At 39.3% G+C, this 23,024-nt stretch overlaps 1 protein-coding gene across 3 annotated transcripts in view; it reads right to left on the bottom strand.

The window, feature by feature from the left end:
• The window catches only part of LOC127436974 (muscarinic acetylcholine receptor M2-like), a 108,087-nt gene extending 85,360 nt beyond the window's left edge, over positions 1–22,727 (bottom strand). The window contains exon 1 of one of the 3 annotated variants that reach the window (XM_051691524.1): positions 22,599–22,727. The gene's annotated coding sequence lies outside the window, so the exon portion shown is untranslated. The remainder of the gene's footprint in view (positions 1–22,598) is intronic. The other 2 variants (XM_051691525.1, XM_051691523.1) reach the window with 2 other exon arrangements.
• Positions 22,728–23,024: the final 297 nt, after the last annotated feature.

Consider the following 23,024-nt stretch of genomic DNA (forward strand, 5'->3'; position numbering starts at 1 on the left):
ACAAAAACGTTTATATTGCTACTGATATTTTACATTCATGCCAACCACAATAACAAAAATAATAATAACAAAATTAGCTTTGAAGATACTGACATAACATTTTATAAGATATATTTAAAGTGTGGACAGTTAGGGGCCTGGGTAGCTCAGCGAGTATTGGCGCTGACTATCACACCTGGAGTCACAAGTTCAAATCCAGTGACTCCAGCCAGGTCTCCTAAGCAACCAAATTGGCCCAGTTGCTAGGGAGGGTAGAGTCACATGGGGTAACCTCCTCGTGGTCGCTATAATGTGGTTCGCTCTCGGTGGGGCACGTGGTGAGTTGTGCGTAAATGCCGCGGAGAATAGCGTGAAGCCTCCACATGCGCTATGTCTCCGCGGTAATGCGCTCAACAAGCCACATGATAAGATGCGCGGACTGACGGTCTCAGACGTGGAAGCAACTGGGATTCATCCTCCGCCACCCGGATTGAGGCGAGTCACTACGCCACCACGAGGACTTAGAGCGCACTGGGAATTGGAACATTTGCTTTTGTGTTCCACAGAAGAAATAAAAGTCATACGACTTTGAAACCACTAGAGGGTTGATTAAATAATGACCTTTAACATAGCAAACTAAAATGTCACCACAACTACATGTTAGTGTTTTTAAGAAAGCTTTTTAGAAACAGCGCAATGTTTTCCATCTGTCTTTTTGTGATGTCAATTTCCAGCCATTTCATTTCAGTGCCCTTTCTTTGGCTGAAGGGTTTCATTTCCCCTTCAGAGCAACACTAGTGCTGTAATTACAGGCCCACAATGTGCTCACATCTACTAAAAACTTGAGCGAATACATACTGAAATCATTTTAAAATGAAAAATTGTGTAATAAACAGACTAAAGTGCCGACTTCAACAAAATACTGAACTGTTGAGACACTATTGCAAATCTTCAAACAAAACCAAATGCTACATGCAACAAAAAGAAACACTATCAGATAATCTTTTTATTCGTACATGTGCTCATCTGAAAGATAAAAAAGCTTTGAAACTTGAATTGGCTGTCAAAAGCAATCAGAATCGCGGAGTGGGGATATTTCATTAAGAACGAACAGGAAAACACTCTCCAGTGCCTGAACAAGCTGAAGGCATGCACACCTGATACCATCAGAGCCTTTCAAAGTCCCTCGCTCAGCCGTGGATCTCTGTGATCTAGAACAGAGCGTTGATTCACAAAGTCATAAGAGTGGAGGAGAATTCCGAGGCAGTAACCCGGGAAACGTGAGCCGTATCCTTGGGAATGAGCCACTGGGGAGGTTGTAACGAGGTGGAGACCCTCCACGCTCAGCCAAGAAGTAAAATAAAGACATTAAGATTCACATCGCATATTATTTAAAGTAATATATTTTGCGTAACCAATCTGATGTAAAAACATGACATAGTTTCAGCCAACAGGAAAGAAAAATTCCATATGAGATCTCTTTAATATCTCTTTAATATGACAGCAACGAGAGAGAAAACTGATAATTTTGTTAAAGTCTCATGAGAGGTTTCTCAAGAGTAAAAGACCTCAGTTATCTCAGAGGAGATCTCAATAATGTCTCAAACTGTGCTCAGACGTGAGAATCTCAAACATCGAATGATCTGAGCTATGTTATCCACACTGATCTAATATCGATATACTCTACAAGCATATGTCAACTATTAGAAAATCTTGTCTGGGTGTTTCTTTAACGTCAGGCGCTTTCATGTCCCTGGGGTTGATTTTTATTAAAACAAACAGATTTCAGCTTTTTTCTTTTTGTTATATGAAGGTCTCATTAAAACTGAGTTATGACCTTTTTTACCAGGCCTTCATTATTTATTTCTGGTACTTTTCGAATGTCTTTTATGAACAGATTTGACTCTTTTAGTCTCGTCCCAGACCCAGACTTTCAATATCAAACTATGCAAATCCATTATAAATATACAAATTATTATATGTTTAAAATTATCATCATCTAACCAAGAGTGAAATAAACAAAAAACATTTCAATGTTTATGGTGTGAACATAATTCCCATACATTTTTCAGAAATTACAACTGTCCCACAGTTGTGGCATCATTTCCACCACACCAAACAATTTTGCCCCTATTAAATATTTTTCGAAAGGAGAGGACAAAAGTGTCAGTGGAGAGCGTGCTTGAGATGAAATATGAGACAAAACAAAGACAAATCAAGGGAAATATCACTTTTGTCCTCCGCCACCCGGATTGAGGTGAGTCACTACGCCACCACGAGGACTTAGAGCGCATTGGGAATTGGGCATTCCAAATTGGGGAGAAAAGGGTAGGAAAAAATTGGGCTTTTCTAAGGACGCGTCAATGTACACCTGCGTCAAACAGATGCTTTTGGAGCGTCTAACTTTGGTCGCGTCGTGTCATAAACATACTGTTTTAGGTTGCCGTGTCAAGTTTAACGTAGTTTGAAATTAACGTAGTTTGATATTAACGTAGTTTGATATTTTTATTGGCCGTCATTTCCAACCAAGCTGCAATTTTACCAAATTATGCAAAAAGTGTATAAATATGATTTAATTGTTTGTATTTAGGATACATCAAATGTTAGCTATGAAATTAGCTTTAGCAAGACAAAGGAGTCCGTCATTTTATTTAAAAAAACGTAAAAAATGTCATTTCCATCAGCGTCATTTCCAGCACAGAATTCTATCAAACACAACAGGGAATTTGAGATGTGCTGGAAATGACGCTGTGCTGGGAATTTTCATGGTTTTCAGTTTCCAAACCTGTAAGACGTTCTTTCTTCTGTTAAACACAACGGGAGATATTTTGAAGAAGGTTCATGCTGCTATGCAAGAAAAGTAAATGACAACCAGAGGCTGTCAAGCTCCAGGAAAGATAAAAAAGCATCATAAAGTAGTCAATATGACTATATTAGCTATAGTCAAAGTCTTCTGAAGCCATTTGATAGCTTTGTGTGAGAAACAGACTGAAGTTTAAGTCATATTCACTGAATAACAACATAAAATTCAGTCTGTTCCTCGTACAAAGCTATCATATGTCTTCAGAAGACTTTGAATAAAGCAAATATGGTCATATTGACTACTTTTATGATGCTTTCACCCCTTTTTTATTTGTCATTTTTGAAGATAGTTTAATAGTACGAAAAAGAGCACCTCTGAGCTTGTGCAAAAACTTCTCTGGTGTCCTTCAGAAGAAAAATCATGACATGAGAATAAGTAAATGACAGATTTTTCATTTGTGGGTGAGCTATCCCTTTAAAAGGCTTTTTGAAGTACTTTTGTGCTGCTTGAAGAGTCGTCTTGTTAAATCACAACACCAGCAGAGATGATACTGATAAACATGATAAAAATAAACAGCATCAAAGCAGAACTGAGATGTATGACGGTGTGGAACCGTTGAAGAAGGCTTTTGCGTGTGTGTGTGTGTGTGTGTGTGTGTGTGTGTGTGTGTGTGTGTGTGTGATTTAAATTCCAGAGATCAGGATTACACATTGTGAAACACTTTGAGGCATTTGGCCGCTTACTCCGCTCCTCTACAGTGCATCACCCGCCGGACTGAAGCCGTCTGAGCCCTAGTTTTCAGAAACAAACAGCGACAAGCAAAACGTCCGTATTGCTCGGGGAGAAGCCAAGAGCATCACATTGTTCCAGTAACCCCACTAACAGAGGTCCGAGGACTGAACCCTGATGCACCCCACAGCCACAGGAGAAATATTCCATTCCTTTTATCCTCAACTTTTATTACATTCTTGTTGTACAAACACTGTGTCCAGGTCAATAATCTGTGAGCAACCAGATGAAGCGATAAAGCTAAGCTTCAGTTTGAACCAGTATATCTTTCTTCATGTCCAAACATGGCTCAAATATGGACTCGTCCTGGAGACAAATCGTTTAGTTCCACAACCTTAAATATGTTTTAATGCTAGCAGTATATTAAACACAAAGCAGCCTGTTTTGTTCAGGTCTGAAAATCTGTTTCTACTACTGTACATGTTGAAACTGAAGTACTTAAACTGATATATTCATATAATTTTTAGGGCTGTCAATCGATTAAAATCTGTTATTGAATTATTTACATGGTACCGCGATTAATCGCGTATATAAAGATTTGCTGAGAAAGCCCCTTGAATAACAAAATTAAACAAAAATTATTTAACAAGATTAAATAATCATAAACAGTTATATTTGAATAATTATAAATAAAATATACGCTATTATAAAAAACATTATTTGGTCACACTTTATATAAGGTGGCTTTAACTACTGTGTAATAACATTTAATACAAGACTATGTATTTACTGTGTAATTACATGCTGTTCTGCAAACTTACCACGTTTGCTGCTACTGAGGTTGAGGTACGGGTAGGTTTAGGAGTAAGGGTTGGGTTAGGGTTAGGGTTAAGGGTTAAGTTAACAGTGTAACTACAAATGTAATTAAATTCAAGTAATTACAATGCAACAACATGTATGTACATACTAAGTACATTTTATCAAATGGTTAAGTAAGGCCACCTAATATAAAGTGGGTCCCAATATTTCAGATAACTAAAATGCATCACATTATTGTGGCAGATGAGTAAGGGAGGGTAGAGTCACACGAGGTAACCTCTTCGTGGTTGCTATAATGTGGTTCTTGCGCTCGGTGGGGCGCGTGGTGAGTTGTGCGTGGATGCCGCGGAGAATAGCGTGAAGCCTCCACACGCGCTACGTCTCCGCTGTAATGTGCTCAACAAGCCACGTGATAAGATGCACGGATTGACGGTCTCAGACACGGAGGCAACTAAGATTCGTCCTCCACCACCCGGATTGAGGCGAGTCACTACGCCACCACGAGGACTCAGAGCGCATTGGGAATTGGGCATTCCAAATTGGGGAGAAAAGGGTAGGAAAAAATAGGGCTTTTCTAAGGACGCGTCAATGTACACCTGCGTCAAACAGATGCTTTTGGAGCGTCTAACTTTGGTCGCGTCGTGTCATAAACATACTGTTTTAGGTTGCCGTGTCAAGTTTAACGTAGTTTGAAATTTAGAAAAACACGTCTTGAGATCCCTTTGTTCGGATTTGCGCTGTGTTTGAACGCAAGATCGAGACTCATCTTGTGCTGTCTGCTGTGGGTAAGTGTGCATTTTTGCACCCTTGAAGGGCACTTCACGAAAGGGATGCCATTCGAAAGGTCGTTCCAAATAAAAAAGTAAACGTTTTCACAAAGGGCCCTTTCAGAAGACATTTAGTGAAGGCTACATTTAAACTGTGAATGCCATGTTCCCTTCAGAGTGCCCACATCAAGAGCTCTGTCTTTTGTAGTGAGTAGGGCATAGGGGTGATCACTTTCGATTGGAATTCACCCTTGTGGCATGGGGCGGTCTGCGGGAGAGGAAGAGCGACGGCTCGGTCCGGTTCTGTGTTGACTACCGGAAAGTGAACGCGGTGTCCCTCTCCCACACTGACGCTCTGGCGTGCCTTTTCAGGTCTCCCTCCGCCATCACTATGATTAGAGACAGGTGTTAGAGTACTCACAACCCAGGTGACGAGCCTTACCGCTCTCCCTCACCCACAGACCGACACATGACCATGCCTCCCCATGCCACAGCCCTGTATAAAATGCATGTTGCTTGAAAAGCTGGAGTTTCGCTCACTGCCCCCTGCTGAAAACAGGTGGGACTTCAAGCTTGAATTGCTCCGATGGAAGGAATATTCCTCATTACAGTCCTGAACTTGATTAATTGCGTTAATTTTTTTAACATGTTAATTAATCACACTGAATTAACGCGATAAATCGACAGCCCTAATCATTTTTCAGATTTAGTGGTTACATTTAACATGTACGATGTATGTACATGCATCACAGAAGATTTATGTCATTACTTTTGTCGTGAAAATTCCCAGCACAGCGTCATTTCCAGCAAATCTCAATTTCTGTATTTTGTTCAATAGAATTCTGTGCTGGAAATGACATTTTTAAAGTTTTTGAAATTAAAATGACGGACTCCTTTGTCTTGATAAGGCTAATTTCATAGCTAACATTTGATGTATCCTGAATACACACACTTAAATCATATTTATACTTTTTTTTTGGTGTAATTTGGTGAAAAAGCGCACATAAAATTGTTGATATTTCCCTTGATTTTTCTCTGTTTTCTTCAAACATTATTGTATCATATTTTATTTCATGCATGCTCTTTACTGACACTTTTGTCCACTTGGTTAACAAGTACATTAACTTTTGAAAAACCTTTATTAGGGGCAAAATTGTTTGGTGTTGTGGAAATGACGCCACAAATGAGGGACAGTCGTAATTTTTGAAAAATTGATAGAAGTCATTTTCACACTATAATACTGAAATGGTTTTTGTTTTAATTTAACTCTTTGTTTTGATGATCATAGTTTTAAACATGTAATAGTTTGTATTTTTATAATGTATTTTCATAGTTTAATATTGAAAGTTTGTTTCTGAAACAAGGCTAAAACAGTTAAATCTATACATAAAATGCATTTGAAAAGTACAAAATATAAATGACGAAGGCCTGGTGAAAAGTTTCCCACTCAGTTGTAATGTGACCTTTACATAACAAATAGGAAAAAAGTTTAAATCTGTTTGTTTGAATAAAAATCATCCCCTAAGAAATAAAACGTGCATGAAGCTGAAGAAACACACCTAGAATGAAGTTAGCATGGGTCAGCAATCATTTATGATTTTTTTTTTTCTACGCTGTATTTTATTTTGTCCTTATTTTCACCATTTAACTGGTGAAAAAATAAAGAAAAAAAGATAGAAAGTTTTATTCTAACTGTCATTTACAGACACACTGCTCTGTCTGTCGCTGTCTCATTAACGAGGCAGTGGAGGAAATGAGCGAGTGAATGTGTGGAGGTGTAATAGATTGAGAGAGAAACACAGATAATTGGATAGATGCTCTCTAGAGAAGGCTTGTGTAATTAGAACGGAGGAGTGTGTGAGGAATGTAAATGTTTCTGTATTTGGGATCTCGTGAGGGTTTGAGGTGTTCTGTGGAACCACACAAGACCATCTGTTCTAGACTGCTTCACCTGTACACCACACCAACAGCTGTGCGTTTGCTTAGTTTTGAGTTGCAGCTGTCCTACATAATAGAGAACATTTCAACAACTTTGGCTAAGGTTATTTAAAGGTTGTGTAAACATCAGTGTGGCAGCGGGGGCGTGGTCAAGCGTCCATCCGGAGAGAGAGAAAGTGGTAAGGGCGCTTGCACCTGAGCTAGATTATGTTTAACACCTGTTTCTAATTCCAGTGAGCATGGGGAGAGTGGCATATAAGCAGCCACGCCATCAGCAGAAGGGAGAGAGAGAGTCTTGCACAAGGAAGGCCACTGGGCTCCTGAAGCTGTTACATTTATTCTGTTATGTTTGTGAAGCTATGAGTTGAAGTTACTACGTGCCTGTGAAGCTGATGAGTTTGTGAAGTTGTAAAGCACTGAAGTGGCTGATTAAAAGATCTTACCTGAGCCTGGAAAACCCGCTTCCCTGTGTTCTCCTTTCACTCTAACTCTAGCCCTAACCCTAACCTTACAGTCAGGAACAACTTTCTAAAAATAATGTTAAAGTCAACATGAAACACCATTCACAGCCTTTTTCACTTTTATAAATCGGACTTGTTATGAGGATAAAATGTTGGCCGGGACTTGATTTTATCCATCAGCATTAGGAATGGAGTGAAACAGTGCCCGCCCACTTTTTCAGCCATCTTGGTATTTTTCCAGCCTGATCTCATGAACATTACGGGACCGTGGCAACATTTTTGCAATACAAAATTACGTGCTTCATTACAAGTTTAGCTGCAGTTTCCCAATGAAATGTCCAGCGGGGGGCGCCAAAAGCGAGTGAAATGGTGTCGTATTCAGACAACCAACACCTAAACCTAACCAATAGTGTCCTAAAACAAAATGAGACATGAAAAGCACATTTACGGAAGCAACCATGTCACACTCTTGTCTCACATGTCTGCTTGCGCGGTTGGCTGGGCTCGAACCGTGGATTTCCGAGTCCAAAGTCCAACACTCAGATGAGTTCCTGCGGAAGCTTATCAGATGGAATATGTCTGTTTGTCTCTCAGTCTTCAGGTTATGGGACAGTCTATTCTAATACGACGATCAAATTTAGTATGGAAGACTAATGGTGAGGCAAATACAGACACAAGTATCTTCACGCTTAGAGCCAGAAACAACGAGAGAGAACTGTGTGTGTCATAAGGTGTGTGAGGATCCGTGTGTGTGTGTGTATTGATTGGGGTAAACACACAGAGGGAAACGGGGTTGATGACCTCGTGTTGGGTCGTGTCCATCTCTGTTAGCTCACTTTATACACTTTAAATGAAGGATGAACAGCAACCATGAATACTGATGCCCAAAGGACAGTCTTAATAAAACACACTTGATCCAGTCTTAAACCTGCATAAAATCAATCCTAATCCTCGTCCGAACTAGATTTAAGCCTGTGGGTCTTGACAAATAAAGACAAATGTCAAGTGGTGAAACCTTCATGTGTAAGGTACTACAATACTTTACTTGCATCTTGAATATTGATTATATAACAATAATTCAATATATAATGATTAAATAATTATAAATAAATATATTTAAATAATTATAAATAATTTGGGCCTGGGTAGCTCAGTGGTAAAAGACGCTGGCTACCACCCCTGGAGTTCGCTAGTTTGAATCCCAGGGCGTGCTGAGTGACTCCAGCCGGGTCTCCTAAGCAACCAAATTGGCCCGGTTGCTAGGGAGGGTACAGTCACATTGGGTAACCTCCTCGTGGTCGTTATAATGTGGTTCGTTCTTGGTGGGGCGTATGGTTAGTTGAGCGCGGATGTCGCGGTGGATGGCGTGAAGCCTCCACACATCCCTGTGGCAACGTGCTCAACAAGCCACGTGATAAGATGCGCGGGTTGGTGGTCTCGGACGTGGAGGCAGCTGGGATTCGTCCTCCGCCACCCAGATTGAGGCGAATCACTACACAACCACGAGGACTTAAAAACACATTGGGAATTGGGCATTCCAAATTGGGTGAAAAAGGGGAAAAAAAATAAATAAAAAAATAAAAACAAATAATAATAATAATTATAAATTATATATATATATATATATAATTATTTAATCATTATATATTGAATTATTGTTATTTGAGGAGTTTTCTAAGCAAATATTTATATGTGCAATTAATTGCAATTAATTATATTATTTAATTGGCATACCATATAATTAATTGATTAAAAATGTTTTTCGATTGACAACCCTAATATGAGTGTGTGTATATACTGTATATATATATATATATATATATATATATATATATATATATATATATATATATATATATATATATACACACACACACACACACACACACACAGACTATTTTACAATGTTAATGTTTTCTGTATACATTATATATAACTGTCTCATGACAACAAAATGGAAAGCTACATGTTGGTTACACAACATAAGTTTGATTTGGTGGACAAAAGTTGATCAAATATTAATAATATTTCAAAACCAAATTGCTCCACTGCTTATTTTTTTAAAGGAATTTTAATAAAACATTTTTCCAAACTACTTGCCAACAGCTTTTCAGATTTTCATGAGAATGTTATTATTATTATTATTATTATTATTGTTATTATTATTATTATTATTACTGTCTCCAGACAGTTACACCATATATATATATATATATTTATTTTTTTTACTTCAAAAAATATAAAAATGACTGAACTCAGTAATCCAAAACATGTTTTGTGTGAATTGCATTTTGTATCAAATCTTACTAAACTAGCTTTATAGCAGCAAACTAATGTCAAGTGAACTGATTAACCCTTTAACAGGCTCGTATCATGAAGAACCAAATTTACTTTATCTTTTGTCATGAGTTCATTGTACTTACATATGTACATTATTAGCTACGAAACCTTACATTATTAGCATCTCTACAAACACATCAGAGTGTGAGATGTGTGTGAGTGTGTCTACTTGTTCCTCCATACTGATCAGTAATCATATTTATCAATAAGAAATCTCTTACACATGACCAACTTCTGAAATCTCAGCAAATAAAACTTGCATAATCCCACTGATGTTTGGATTGCAGTCGGAGAGTGCACTAGTGAGAGCTATTTCATCAGAGCCGGTGGAGAGCACGGGCCGCTAGCAGACATGTGCGTGAGTAAATTCAATCACACAGCGGCTGCTACACATTGTAATAGCAATCTTGGAATTCAGATTTGATTATAGTTTGGAGAAATTGGCATTATGTTCCCATATTGCAGCCGGCTGCGGCGACCCATGGTGTTTATGTAGGTTATGCATCGGCATTTTGCTGAATTACAACGGTGCTGTGTTTTTCATTTGTGAAACTGAGAAAAAAGTGAGGATGTGTTTATACTGTCAACCAATTTGGACTTTTTAATCTAAATAAGTCTTGAGAGGTTTTAAAGGAATATTCTGGGTTTCAATACAAGTTAAGCTGTTGTGGGTTTGACAATTTGGAACAACCTCTATCGCACTCTTTGCGAGAAGATTGTGTATTTCGGCTCGTAATACCAGCGCGTCTTTGGACGGGACCTTGAAAGACAGAACACCATTGAAACGGGGCGACCGACGTGCAAATTGGATCATATAACCATGTTCAATCATTTTTAGCACCCAGTCGGAAATGCCCGAAAGGGCTCGCCACGAGTCCACGTTACGGGACAGAGGGCAATTTGGTGTGTTCATTGTATGATATAATGTGCCGCTCACCATTGGGAAGTGGTTGTGCATAATGTGTGAGCTTTGATGTGGAAAAGAGCTCGTTATTGAAAAAAGTGTGAGCGTCTCATTCATGTCCAACCAGCGCTGTACTCTTTTTTGCATTCTTTATTGCATGTGATTGAATGTGAGACACAGAAACAACATTTTGAACAAAAATATTCCTGTCCAGACAAACAGCAGTGGAGAAGAGAGGGACAGCATTGTGTGTCTCCAATCCAGCCTTCTTCGGGACGGGTCCGGAAGGAACGGCAAGCTCTGCATTCCACTTCAAAGGACTGTGCCCGTCAGGAGCAGTTTAGCTGTGTGGGGGCAAAACTGCCTTCATTTGGGCCACGGCTTTTGTGGCTTTACCGGCGGCTTTTGGCAGCAGTGAGGCAGCAGGTGGAGGATTTTAGCTGGCCGCTGGCCCGAGACAGAGCAGGAGCGAGCCGGTTGTGATGAAGTACTGCTCCGTTTTGGCATAAAATGTCTCATAGGCTGTGAGTGTTGCTGAGTTGGGACATAGCGCTCAGCAAATCTATGAAATGGCCAGCTGGAGACAACAGAGCATCAAATAGAGAAGCTTTTACCACGTCACGCATTTCCATGAGGGTCAGCCAGATATGACGATCCAAAACCACCAGGTTGCCCATTGACTTGCCAACGGCCTGTGCAGTGACTTTCGTGCCTCGCAGTGCCAAATCCGTAGCGGTGCAAGCTCTTTGAACATCTCTGGATCGGAGCCTTGCTCGTCCATTTGCTTGAGGAGCTTATCTTGGAAAACTTGGAGCACCGCCATGGCATGGAGTGCTGAACCAGCTTGGCCCTTCGCTGAGTATGCTTTTCCAGCCAGTGCGGATGTCATTCGACACGGCTTGGAAGGATGAACAGGGCATAATTTCCACGTCCTGCTACTCACCGGGCAGAGATGTGCTGCTACCGCCTCTTCCACAGGGGGAAGTTGGGCATAACTTTTGTCTTCCCCATGGTCCACTTTAGTGAGTGGAATCGCTGTGCGAGTGAGCTGAATAGGGCGCACACCAGGATTTCGTCAGTTCGTTATGAACTTCCGGGAAGAACAGGGCATATCTGCAGAACGCTGTCGCTTGACAATGTCCAGACTGCAGGAACCATTCATCAAGGTGAGATTTTTCAGGTTCCTCTGGAGGAGAGCACTCGAGACTGCCCTTGAAAGGACACAAAGCATCTCTTTGTCAGTGGTGCATGGACGCACTCGCCCTCGCTGGGGGAAGGGGTGGCAATGTCCTCCATTGACCACTTGCCAAATGCAGCGAGAGACATAACATCATCATCATCCCCAGCGTCAGAACCGGCAAACGTGATGAGGTTGTGCTCATCATTCACATACGAGAGATGAATCACTGTCTTGAAGGAAGAAAATTCTGAAGGATATTGTTTGCGTGCACAACAGCTCTGCGCTTAATAGGGCGGGGCTTAAAACACCATAGCCAATCCTGGCTTTATTGTAGAAGGGTTTCAACTAGGTCATGTAGAAGGACACTCCCCATAGCATCAGCTTAGTGACGCAATTTCAAGTGAACTGAAACTTAAGGGAACTGTGGATACTTTTGAAACAGTGAGATTTTTGCTTTTTGCTTTTTTAAAACAGCACCTGTACTCAAGTAACATGAAATGCTTCCCAAAGTTTAAGTGGGAGGTTGACTAACTGAAAGAACTAGTCCTCATAGGTTGAATCTCTTGAACTCTAATCCTCCACAATATTAATCAGCTGGCAGACTGAGGCTATAGTATCCACTTTGCTACAGCAATCGTGAAGCTGCATTCATGATTCACGTAAGGGCATCAACACCTTCATCAAGGGCCACTTTGAACTCCACATGAAAAGAGCTGCCGAAAACTTGTTCTAATTTTAGTGCTGGCACTGCCCACATAATTATACTTCATCTGAGTTGTCCAGTAATCATTAGCTGACAATTCGAAAGATCAGCAGCAACAAGTTCAAAGTTAAAATTATTTGAACTTTAAGCGGAGTGTCGACAGACCCTTCATGGGAGAACTGCAACCAACTAGCCGGCAGCGGTCCCTTATCAGTGCCTTGTATTGTGTGTTTTGGTATTTTGGAAATACTTCACATGCTTCTGTGGTAATTAAATAAAACATTTTGCAAAATTTGTATTCACGTGGCTAGTGGTACAAAAGGCATATCGGCGGCTTTTCTTTCAAGGTGAAATGAACACTAGAGCCGCTACAACAACAATGACTTATATCCTCACGATGCTATCTAATGACATCTAAACACTTTTACAGTAGCACATGACTTATTTTAACATTTGCATTACATAACCAACTACATTTACAAGCTTGTTTGAGTGAGATTAATTGCATACTAGCTCAACTGTTAGAGCATTGCCCTTGTGACGTAAAGGAGCGGGGTACAAGTCCTGAAGAGCATGCAAGTCCACATGTGAGCCGAAAGTGGACATCGATGTGTTTTTCGTCACACATTTGCATTTTTTGACACTATCGGTTAAATTTAGGGTAGGGAGGTTGGTTTTGGTGACTTAAAACTCAACCTTAACCTTAAAAGTATTAACCTTAAAAACCTTATCTGTTTGGGAGAACATTTCAGTCGCTTTTAGCGCCACACAGTGGACATTTCACCTTGGAACTGCTGCGATACGTGTAATGAACCACACAATGTCATTTTGCAAAAATGTCACCATAGTGACTTAATTTTCATTGCTTTAGATAAATGCAAACATGCCAGAAAACAACAACTATTTGTCAGAATATGCGATCTGTGTTTAGGCCTTGCCATGTAAATGCAGTCAGAGACAGACAGAAAGAGGGAGCGGTCTGGGGCTGTCCAGGGGTGTCCTGCATTTCACTAACACACAGTAACCTTCAAGCCCTCACACACACACACACACACACACACACACACAGTTTCATCTGTTCCGGCTGTTCAGCTCGTGTCTGACAGTGTTTTATGCCTCTAGAGTTTTGCGCAGGGAATATCAGATGTGAAATGTTGAAAAATCCTTCAAACACGCAGCGTAACACAACCGGAGAGATGAACATTGCCAGAGTGTGTCAACAGACTGACTGCTCACGCACACACACACACACACACACACACACACGCTTGCGGCCTCTGCGTGTGCCATTTAAGACAGACACCCGTGGGGGAATAGAGCGTGTGTGTGTCACTACAGCGAATGTCATGAAGTGTGTGTGTGTGTGTGTGTGTGTTTGCTGCTCATGTCGGTTCACACAGCTTGTGGGGAAATAACTGTGTGTAATCTTACTCTTTTCCTGCAGGACTCTTGCCATGACCCCCACAAATACACACACACACACACACACACACACACACACACAGCTACAGTATTTAAATGGGGAAGTAACATATACTGCAGTGTAGTTGGCTTTGGCATTAAATATTTTTGCAAAGTTGACGTGTCCTGCGGTGTGTCATGCTATAAATCATCTGAAACTATTTTAAACAGCCTTTTGCTGATACATTTCTAATTATTATGCATGCAGCTTTTCAGTGCGTATACAAATTGAGATGAATATTTGAAAAAGAAATCATTTGTTACGCTGTAGGTAAGATTAAAATGATCTGGTAAAAGCAAAAAGCTGATAAAAAAAAATTATAAAACTTTTTAAACTGAGTAAAAATTGTGAAGAAAAAATGGTGACTAGTTCCAGGACCTACTGTAGGATATTATACATTTTAACCTGAAATCTTTTTGTGTAATGTTGTATTATGTATGCAGATTAAAAAAAATGATGAATGGTGTATTTGATGTACATTCAGAGTGATATCATAAAGTGGGTCGTTTGGAGGAGTGTGTTTCTGGTGTTTAAATCGTTAGGTCCCTCACCATTTGATTCAGTGCAGGAAGTCACAATGTGATTACCAAACATTTCTCAATCTGTTTTTTCAGCAACCGCATACGGGCACAAATCTGAGTGTTAAGATGACTCAAAATACATAATTATAGCTATATAGTTTAGTCCATATAAATATAGTTATATGGACTATAAATATAGATTTATTTATAATATGATCTTAAACATTTTAGTTAAGAGTTTAAAAGGATCTTCATTGCTTTTGTGCCACATAAATACTGAAAAAAAATCTGAATCAGAATAAACAAAACTATAAAATAATTGAGTAGAAAACAGTGAAAAATAGCAACAATTGACTTAATTGTGCTCAAATGAATCAGTGAATCATCTAATTTACATAAACTGTTTGATTCACTCAAATGAATCAGACTTCCCAACACTACATATCAGTGAATTAGTAAATCAAAAAAACGTTTATTTCAATCAGTTCACTTGCAAGGACTGTCTGAATGAACCGATTCACTTCCCAAAGCTTCATGAGGATGGTGCAGGGAAGCACATTTTATTAATCCCTTGACTCCATTTCTGCATGCGCGATACAGTGTGACAAATGGAGCGGTTTTTTGATGATGTTCATTGGAAGCAGTTGCTACACTGTTGTGAAAATAGCTGAACTACTGTCACACCACTAAAAAATTTAGTTATTTTCAATTTATTTTAAAATCCAATTATGAAGTTCTGATAAACAATTGTGATGCATCACTACATCGATTTTGTTTCCCCCACCTCTACGAGTTATTCGTCTCCAAAGTGTCAAGTCATTTTTATTTGTATAGCGCTTTTCACAACACACATCGTTTCAAAGCGGCTTTACAGAAAATCATGCATTAACAGAAAACTGTACAGAAACGGTAATATCTATAATGTCTTAGAGTCATCTTTTGATTAAATATGACTGTAAATTGTGTAGAAAAATTCAATAATTAAATAATCATTGTATTTATAACCCCAGTGAGCAAGCTGAAGGCGACTGTGGCAAGGAACACAAAACTCCATAAGATGTTGGTTAATGGAGAAAAATAACCTTGGGAGAAACCAGACTCACTGTGGGGGTCAGTTCCCCTCTGACTAACATCATGAATATAATGGCAATATTAGTTATTTATGTGCAGTGCAAATCATGGTTTAAGATTAGTAAATATAGTGTTAAGGGTCTGTGTTGAAACAAAGATTTTGTAAGAACTGTAAGATTAATGACTAATGTCTTTGAAGTTCATCCTGGATTAACTGCAGAAGTTCACATAGATGCATTGACCTTTGTTAGTTGGCTGATGAAGGCTTTTGTTGGCAATTAAATGATAGTCTATGTATTTCATTTCAAGAGTGTAGTCCATCAATAGACTAAGGTGATGCAGGCAGAGATCAGTGAGGTGCATCGCAGTTTAACCAGCAGGTCATTTCGGTGAGGTCTATCCAAAGTCCAAGGTTCAGGCAGTGGCAAATGAAGTATCCGATGTCTTAAAGTTGGAGTTGGCATCAGTTCATCCTCTGACATCCATCGTAATAGACTGAAGTGATGTCTGGCTAGCACCAGCTGCATTTAGTCGTCATCACTCAAAGACACATAACAGTGGAGTCCGATACCAAGCAGGAAAGGAGTGATGGTATATCTTTTCATGACACTACAATCCATGAGAACAAGCACTTCTCCACTTTAACACACACACACACACTCTCCACCACATGCTATCACTTTCAAACTACTTCAGACAAGGACACACAGTAGATGACTTTGAAATGCACCAGATGCTGCTATTTCAATCGTACGCTCAATGCCTCACTTTCTCTCTGTTTTCTCCTCTCGTTCAATTCTCGCTGTCGTGCATTTAGTTACTCTGATAAACGACTAATACTGGAGAGCGAGAGAAATGATTCTCCCTCACACAGGTCAATAGCAACGAAGGCTCTGTCCCCAGAGAGAGAGGGCTGGAAGTGTGTTTGAGAATAACATAGCAGAGTGTGTGTATGATAGCAGTCTGTGTGTGTGTCTAGTGGGAGATGCTGTCAGTCAATCTGAGGTGGTCTCAACGGTCCTGTTAGTGCTTATAAATGATTGAATTTGTGTGGCTTTATGAGTGTGTGTGTGTTTAATCTATATTCCATTATACATTGCTAAAGTAAAACAGCTTCACACTGTCATTAAATACTACAACACCACTGTGAAACACATTCCCATCACTATAATACACCAAAATGCCACCATTAACACATTATCATTAACACTATACACCAAAACACCTTCACACTGTCATTAAATTCTACAACATTATTAAACACACTCTCATAAACATTATACCTCAAAACACCTTCACATTCTTGTTAAACACCACAATACCACCATAAACACTTTCCCTTAAATATAATACATCAAACACCACAATTTCACAATACATTGCCATAAACACTATACACCAAAACACCTTCACACTGTCATTAAACTCTACAACATTATTAAACACACTCTCGTATACAGTATACCCCAAACACCTTCACACTGTCATTTAACACATCAACACCACCATAAAACTAATTTCCATAAACATTACACACCAGAACACCTTCACACTGTCATTTAAACACCACAACACTACCTTTAAACACATTCCCATAAACATTATGCACCAAAACACCTTTACACTGTCGTTAAACACAACAACGGCTTTGTAAAACACATTTCCATAAACATTATATACTGAAACACCTTCATGCTGTTGTTTAACACCACAACAGCATCGTCAAACACATTCCCCATACACATTATACACCTAAACACCTTCATGCTGTCATTAAACACTACAACACTATCTTAAAACACATTCTCAACACATTATTCACAAAAAAACACCTGCATGCTGTCATTAAACACCACAACAGTGTCGTAAAACACATTCCCATAAACACTATACACTGAAACGCCTTGAAGCTGTCATTTAAAAACCATAACAGCACAGTAAAACACATTTGCATAAACATTATACACCTAAACACCTTTACACTGTCATTAAACACAACAACACTACCTTTTAAACACATTCCCATAAACATTATACACCTAAACACCTTTACACTGTCATTAAACACAACAACACTACCTTTTAAACACATTCCCATAAACATTATACACCTAAACACCTTTACACTGTCATTAAACACAACAACACTACCTTTTAAACACATTCCCATAAACATTATACACCTAAACACCTTTACACTGTCATTAAACACAACAACACTACCTTTAAACACATTCCCATAAACATTATGCACCAAAACACCTTTACACTGTCGTTAAACACCACAACAGCTTTGTAAAACACATTTCCATAAACATCATATACTGAAACACCTTCATGCTGTTGTTTAAACACCACAACAGCATAATCAAACACATTCCCCATGCACATTATACCCTTAAATACTTTCACGCTGTCATTAAACACTACAACACTATCTTAAAACACATTCCCATACAAATTATTCACTAAAAACACCTGCATGCTGTCATTAAACACCACAGCAGCATCGTAAAACACATTCCCATAAATGTTATACACCAAAACACCTTTACACTGTTGTTAAACACCACAACACTAACATAAAACATAAACATTTTCACACAAAACACGTTCACAGTCATTAAACACTACACCATCATAAAACACATGGCCATAAACATTATATACCAAACACATTCACACTGCTATTAAATACCAAAGCACACCCACCAAACATATTTTCAAAGCCATTATTTACCAGAACACCATCACATTGACGTTAAATACTACAACAGCACCACAGACTCACACTTCCATAAACTTACACCACCATAAAATTAACTCGTAAAAATTTTAAACACAACTCTCGGTCTACTCTTATACATCCTCCCTTAAGCTGACATTAAACTCTGAATGGCTGACATTAAACACACTCAAACAACTGTTAAACACAAACACAACCTCACACTTTCATGACAAAAACACACAGGTCAGTGGTCAGACTGAATGCACGGATGCTTTATGCCCTCACTATGAGCCGGAAGGTGTCCATCAACGGTTGAAGACTTTGACGGCCCGATTTAGAAAATACAAACAATGCCATTCTGAAAAGGCCACACACACACACACACACATACATACTGTACACATTCATTCACTCATGCAGCAGATGTGATGCTTATTATTGTGTGTTGATGTGTACACAGCTGAGATAATTGTGTCTTTTCTGTACCAGCTTAACACCATTGTCAACCAAGCAAAGAAAACCCTTAAAATAGATGTATAAAATGAGAAAGTGTATAAAGACAGAGAGAGGACAGACATTCAGTGTTGAAACAGGCCTTGTTTAGTATTTAAAGACCCCATGAAATGGTTTGTCAATTGTACATTTCTTTCCTGTGTTGGCATATTTCCTATTTGAACTAGTGATGGGTCGTTCATGAGCGATTCGTTCATATTGAAGGAATCTTTTATGTGACTCAAAAGAACGAGTAGTCTCAGAGAGTGATTAGTTCGGTTGGTGTTGGCCGCGCATGTGCATTGCTCAACCTCTGTTCGTTTGTTACATGAAAACCGCTTAGGCACTGTACAGGAACCAGAAATGATTAGTTCACCTTTCAACTCTTTTGCTCCAAGTTGTTTGTTCTTTTGTCACGTGACAGCCGTATACACTATGCATTGCTCACACAGGAAACAGAAATGATTAGTTCACCTTTCAATTCTTTTGGTCCGAGTCGTTCGTTCTTTTATCACGTGACAGCCATATACGCTATGCACATATGGCTGTCAAGTGACAAAAAAATGAACGACTCAGGCAAGAAGATTCCAGAGGTGAACTAATCATTCTGTTTCTCATAATTTGTCCTTGGCTGCATTATCAATTTTTCCTTATTGGGACTATAATCAAAGTTTGCGTTAGTAGACGTGTTGGGGGGGATTTGGCTATGAAAGATTCGTTCATTTTGCTGAATGAGACTCAAAGATTCAAGTCAGTAAAATGATCTGATCTTCCCATCACTAATTTGAACTGGCAGTTGGGGTGGGACATTTAGGAAGCAATGGAGGCACTTTATATTCAACTGTGGAGGATTTCTCGCCACCATGTTCACTTTTCATTTTGTTGCATTAGTGCTAAAAAAATCTGTCTTTGGCAGTAGAAAGAAATATCATTTTGTGAAACTGATTCATTCTTTCCAACTAAAATCACCACCCTGGGAAGACTTGAACACAGCATTATTTTTGCATATTTCTCTGGGAACTCTTATTTTGATGCCGTAATACACATTAGCCATCTTGCTGACGATAATGGAATTTTGGTCAAATACATGAATTTTATCATTGTAAAAATTTACCATTTGCATCAAATGGTTGCTGATATACCTAAATATATATGATCGAAACGGCAAGCACTAATAAGGTAGCTTTGTTTAGAAAAATGTATAAAAGCTATCATTCCCTACAGAAACTGTTCTCTCCTCCAACAGTAGGAAACTCGTATTTATGATCATTCCAATAGCATGCAAAGGCGTTCGCACGTGGTGTTTATAATTAAGGGGGAGGGACATTCTCTTGCTAGAGAGCATGCTATTGGACAAAAATTTGCGTAAGCACCCTGCGTTAGCTACAACATGAGTCATCCATCCTTTGGTTACCAGGGAGAAAAAGACTTTAAATTGTAAATGCGTATGTCTACTTAAAGTCTCTTTTGTCATCTTTAAGGAGTACACCAGGCCTAGCATTTAATGTCCTCAAAGCTAACAGACATGCACTAAAAGCAACAACTCTGTTGGTGAGTCGTTGTCAGTATACCTGTGCGCGTGACCGGTCATCTCCGCGCGTGCGCCCCTCTTCATCTCAAGCGCGCGCTCTAAACTGACCAGAACGCACCAAACCAAAGGACGCAAAACAGACTTCCCCACCGTCAATAAAACCTCATTTAAAGAGCATTTGTTCCACATCAACAGAGCGCCACGTGCGACAAATTCACCTGTTCCGCAGGTAAAGAGACACGCATTTGATTTTCAGCGCATGTTAACCAAATGTCACGCGCGTGCAGATATATTCTTTGAATCAACCCACAACTAAAACCACAGCGCAATAATGCATCACTGATACTCAGTATGCTGCTCGTGTCCTATGCAATAGTCAATCATTTTATGAACACAAGCGAAATCAATACTTCAATTATGACCAGTCATGAGTGAATCTGTATCCGTGGAATGTTTGCCAAAAGTAAACATAGCAGAATTAAAAACACCCGCGAGCACCGACCAGCGTGACGCGCGTTGATTATCAATGAGCGCAGAAGCCTGATCGATTCAACGCGCGTGTTCTGATCCACGAACAGAGCAATAGAGAGTTTATTTGGAAACTCAGAGCACTCATAATTGATTAGACTTTTCTCAGAGATACGTAAAGGAAATGTAAATTAATTGTGCCTAATTCATATCCAAATATTTGAGAAATGATTTAGAGACCAGACCCTGATAAAGTGCAGTTGTTGCATTTATTTGTATTTATTTATTTTTTTGTCATCTTATATGGGTCTTAAGACACTAATGATTAATTATGTGGTCAGCTCGGGGTCACGGAGCTCTGATTTTGCGTCTCCATTTCATTTCTAAATCGCGGAAAGCTCAATAAAAGGTGACTGACGCTGGAGATATTGACGTGACGCGCAGCTAAACAGTTATCTGAAGATCATTAAACATTTGAACTTTATTAGACATTTTTTTTAAATAACTAAAATGCCAATAGATAAAACTCCTAAATGGCTCTTATCAGCGCCCCAGTGCGTAAAGTGGCACTGCCATACTGTTGAGTCAAATTGAAACATTTGTGTTGGTTTGATCAAACTTTTTGCTCCATAACATTATAACCAGAGAACAAATCAAGCTGTAAATGATCACAAAAGCCCCTCCATCACATCATGTTCAGATATGAATCAATTATCCCAACACAAACTCTGTGTATGGCACTAATTGACGGGAACGGCCACTCTCCATGTCCAATCTGTGATTCAGTACATGCAACAATAACTACTACTTATTATTATTATTATTATTATTATTATTATTATTATTATTATTATTATTATTATTATTATTTCAAAGTAGTCGACTGGAACCACAAGACTGTGAACTGGTTACATAATTAGTCCGTCGAGTGTGTTTGTGGTTTAAATGTAATGAAAGTCTCTTAAGGTTTTCATAGTTGAGTGCGCAAAACATTTTACGCAGAATTTAAAAGCCACTCAGCTCATTCATTTAGACTAATGAACTCATTCTCTAGTTAAAGCTGAAACAGAAATGTTTTACGTATACTGAAGCCAGATTTTCCAGAACAGTTCGAGTTGATTTGAGTGCGTGAGTCTCGTTAGACTTCAGTCGGTGCGCAAACGGAGACCGAATGTGCCCGTTTTTGTTCAACTCTCTCATTCTGCGCTCAGATCTTGATGTTTTAATGATGAAAATGATATAGTCTTAAAGTTAGATTCATAAATGAGTGAGCTGTGAATGGTAACGTGCGTAAAATCAGCGTTTAATAGTTTCTCCATGGCACAGATATCAAGTTTAGCAGCTCAGAAACGGCGAGATGGATCCACGTTTCCTTTGGTTTCCTCTGATTAACGCCACAGTTATACTTTCGTTTCACTAAAACTACCCAACATTGTGAAAATAGCCTGTCAAAATGATCCAACAGGTTCAGCACTGCGTTTTTAAGAGTCCAAGTTCCAAAAGCGGTCTTATATTTACGGGCGCTCCTTGTTGCATATTCATTTTGGGGCATTTGTTGGCTGCCTTTGTGAAAGTATTACATATTTAATGCTTTAAAAAGCTATAATTTGTGTTTGGTAACGATTTTTCCTAAGTAATTGCCAAATAACTCCATATAGCACCCAACACAAAAATGTTACCGCACAAGAAGCGCGGTGCCTACCTGCTCTCAGTCGCTCCTGTCGCCGGTGGGGTGTCTGCTCTCCCGGTCGCAGGTTCTCAGTCGGTCCGTTTGGTCACGCAGCTGGACGTCTGAGGACATGATGTTGGACGGTCAGAGCTCTTCTCGTGGGTGTGCGCGAATGAAGAGTGGAAGTGAGAAGTGAGGGAGCAGGAGGGAGGGGAGGAGACGCAGAAGGTCCGTTTCCAGCATCACTCTCACATTTGAGGCAAAGGAGGGGGCGCGTCAGAGTCATTCATCAATATAACTCCAGTTTACTGTGTGCATGTATGTAGTATATGCCAGTTTTAAATGAGAAAAATGGCCAGATTCGTTCCTCCAGTTGCTCCTAACTGTTATAGATCAGATGCGTGTGATGTTTAAATGAAAACGTGCGTCTACTGATTTAAAATAAATGTATTTTTGCGT

Source organism: Myxocyprinus asiaticus, chromosome 47 (genome assembly GCF_019703515.2).
Source record: "Myxocyprinus asiaticus isolate MX2 ecotype Aquarium Trade chromosome 47, UBuf_Myxa_2, whole genome shotgun sequence".
Classification (NCBI taxonomy): Eukaryota; Metazoa; Chordata; class Actinopteri; order Cypriniformes; family Catostomidae; genus Myxocyprinus; species Myxocyprinus asiaticus.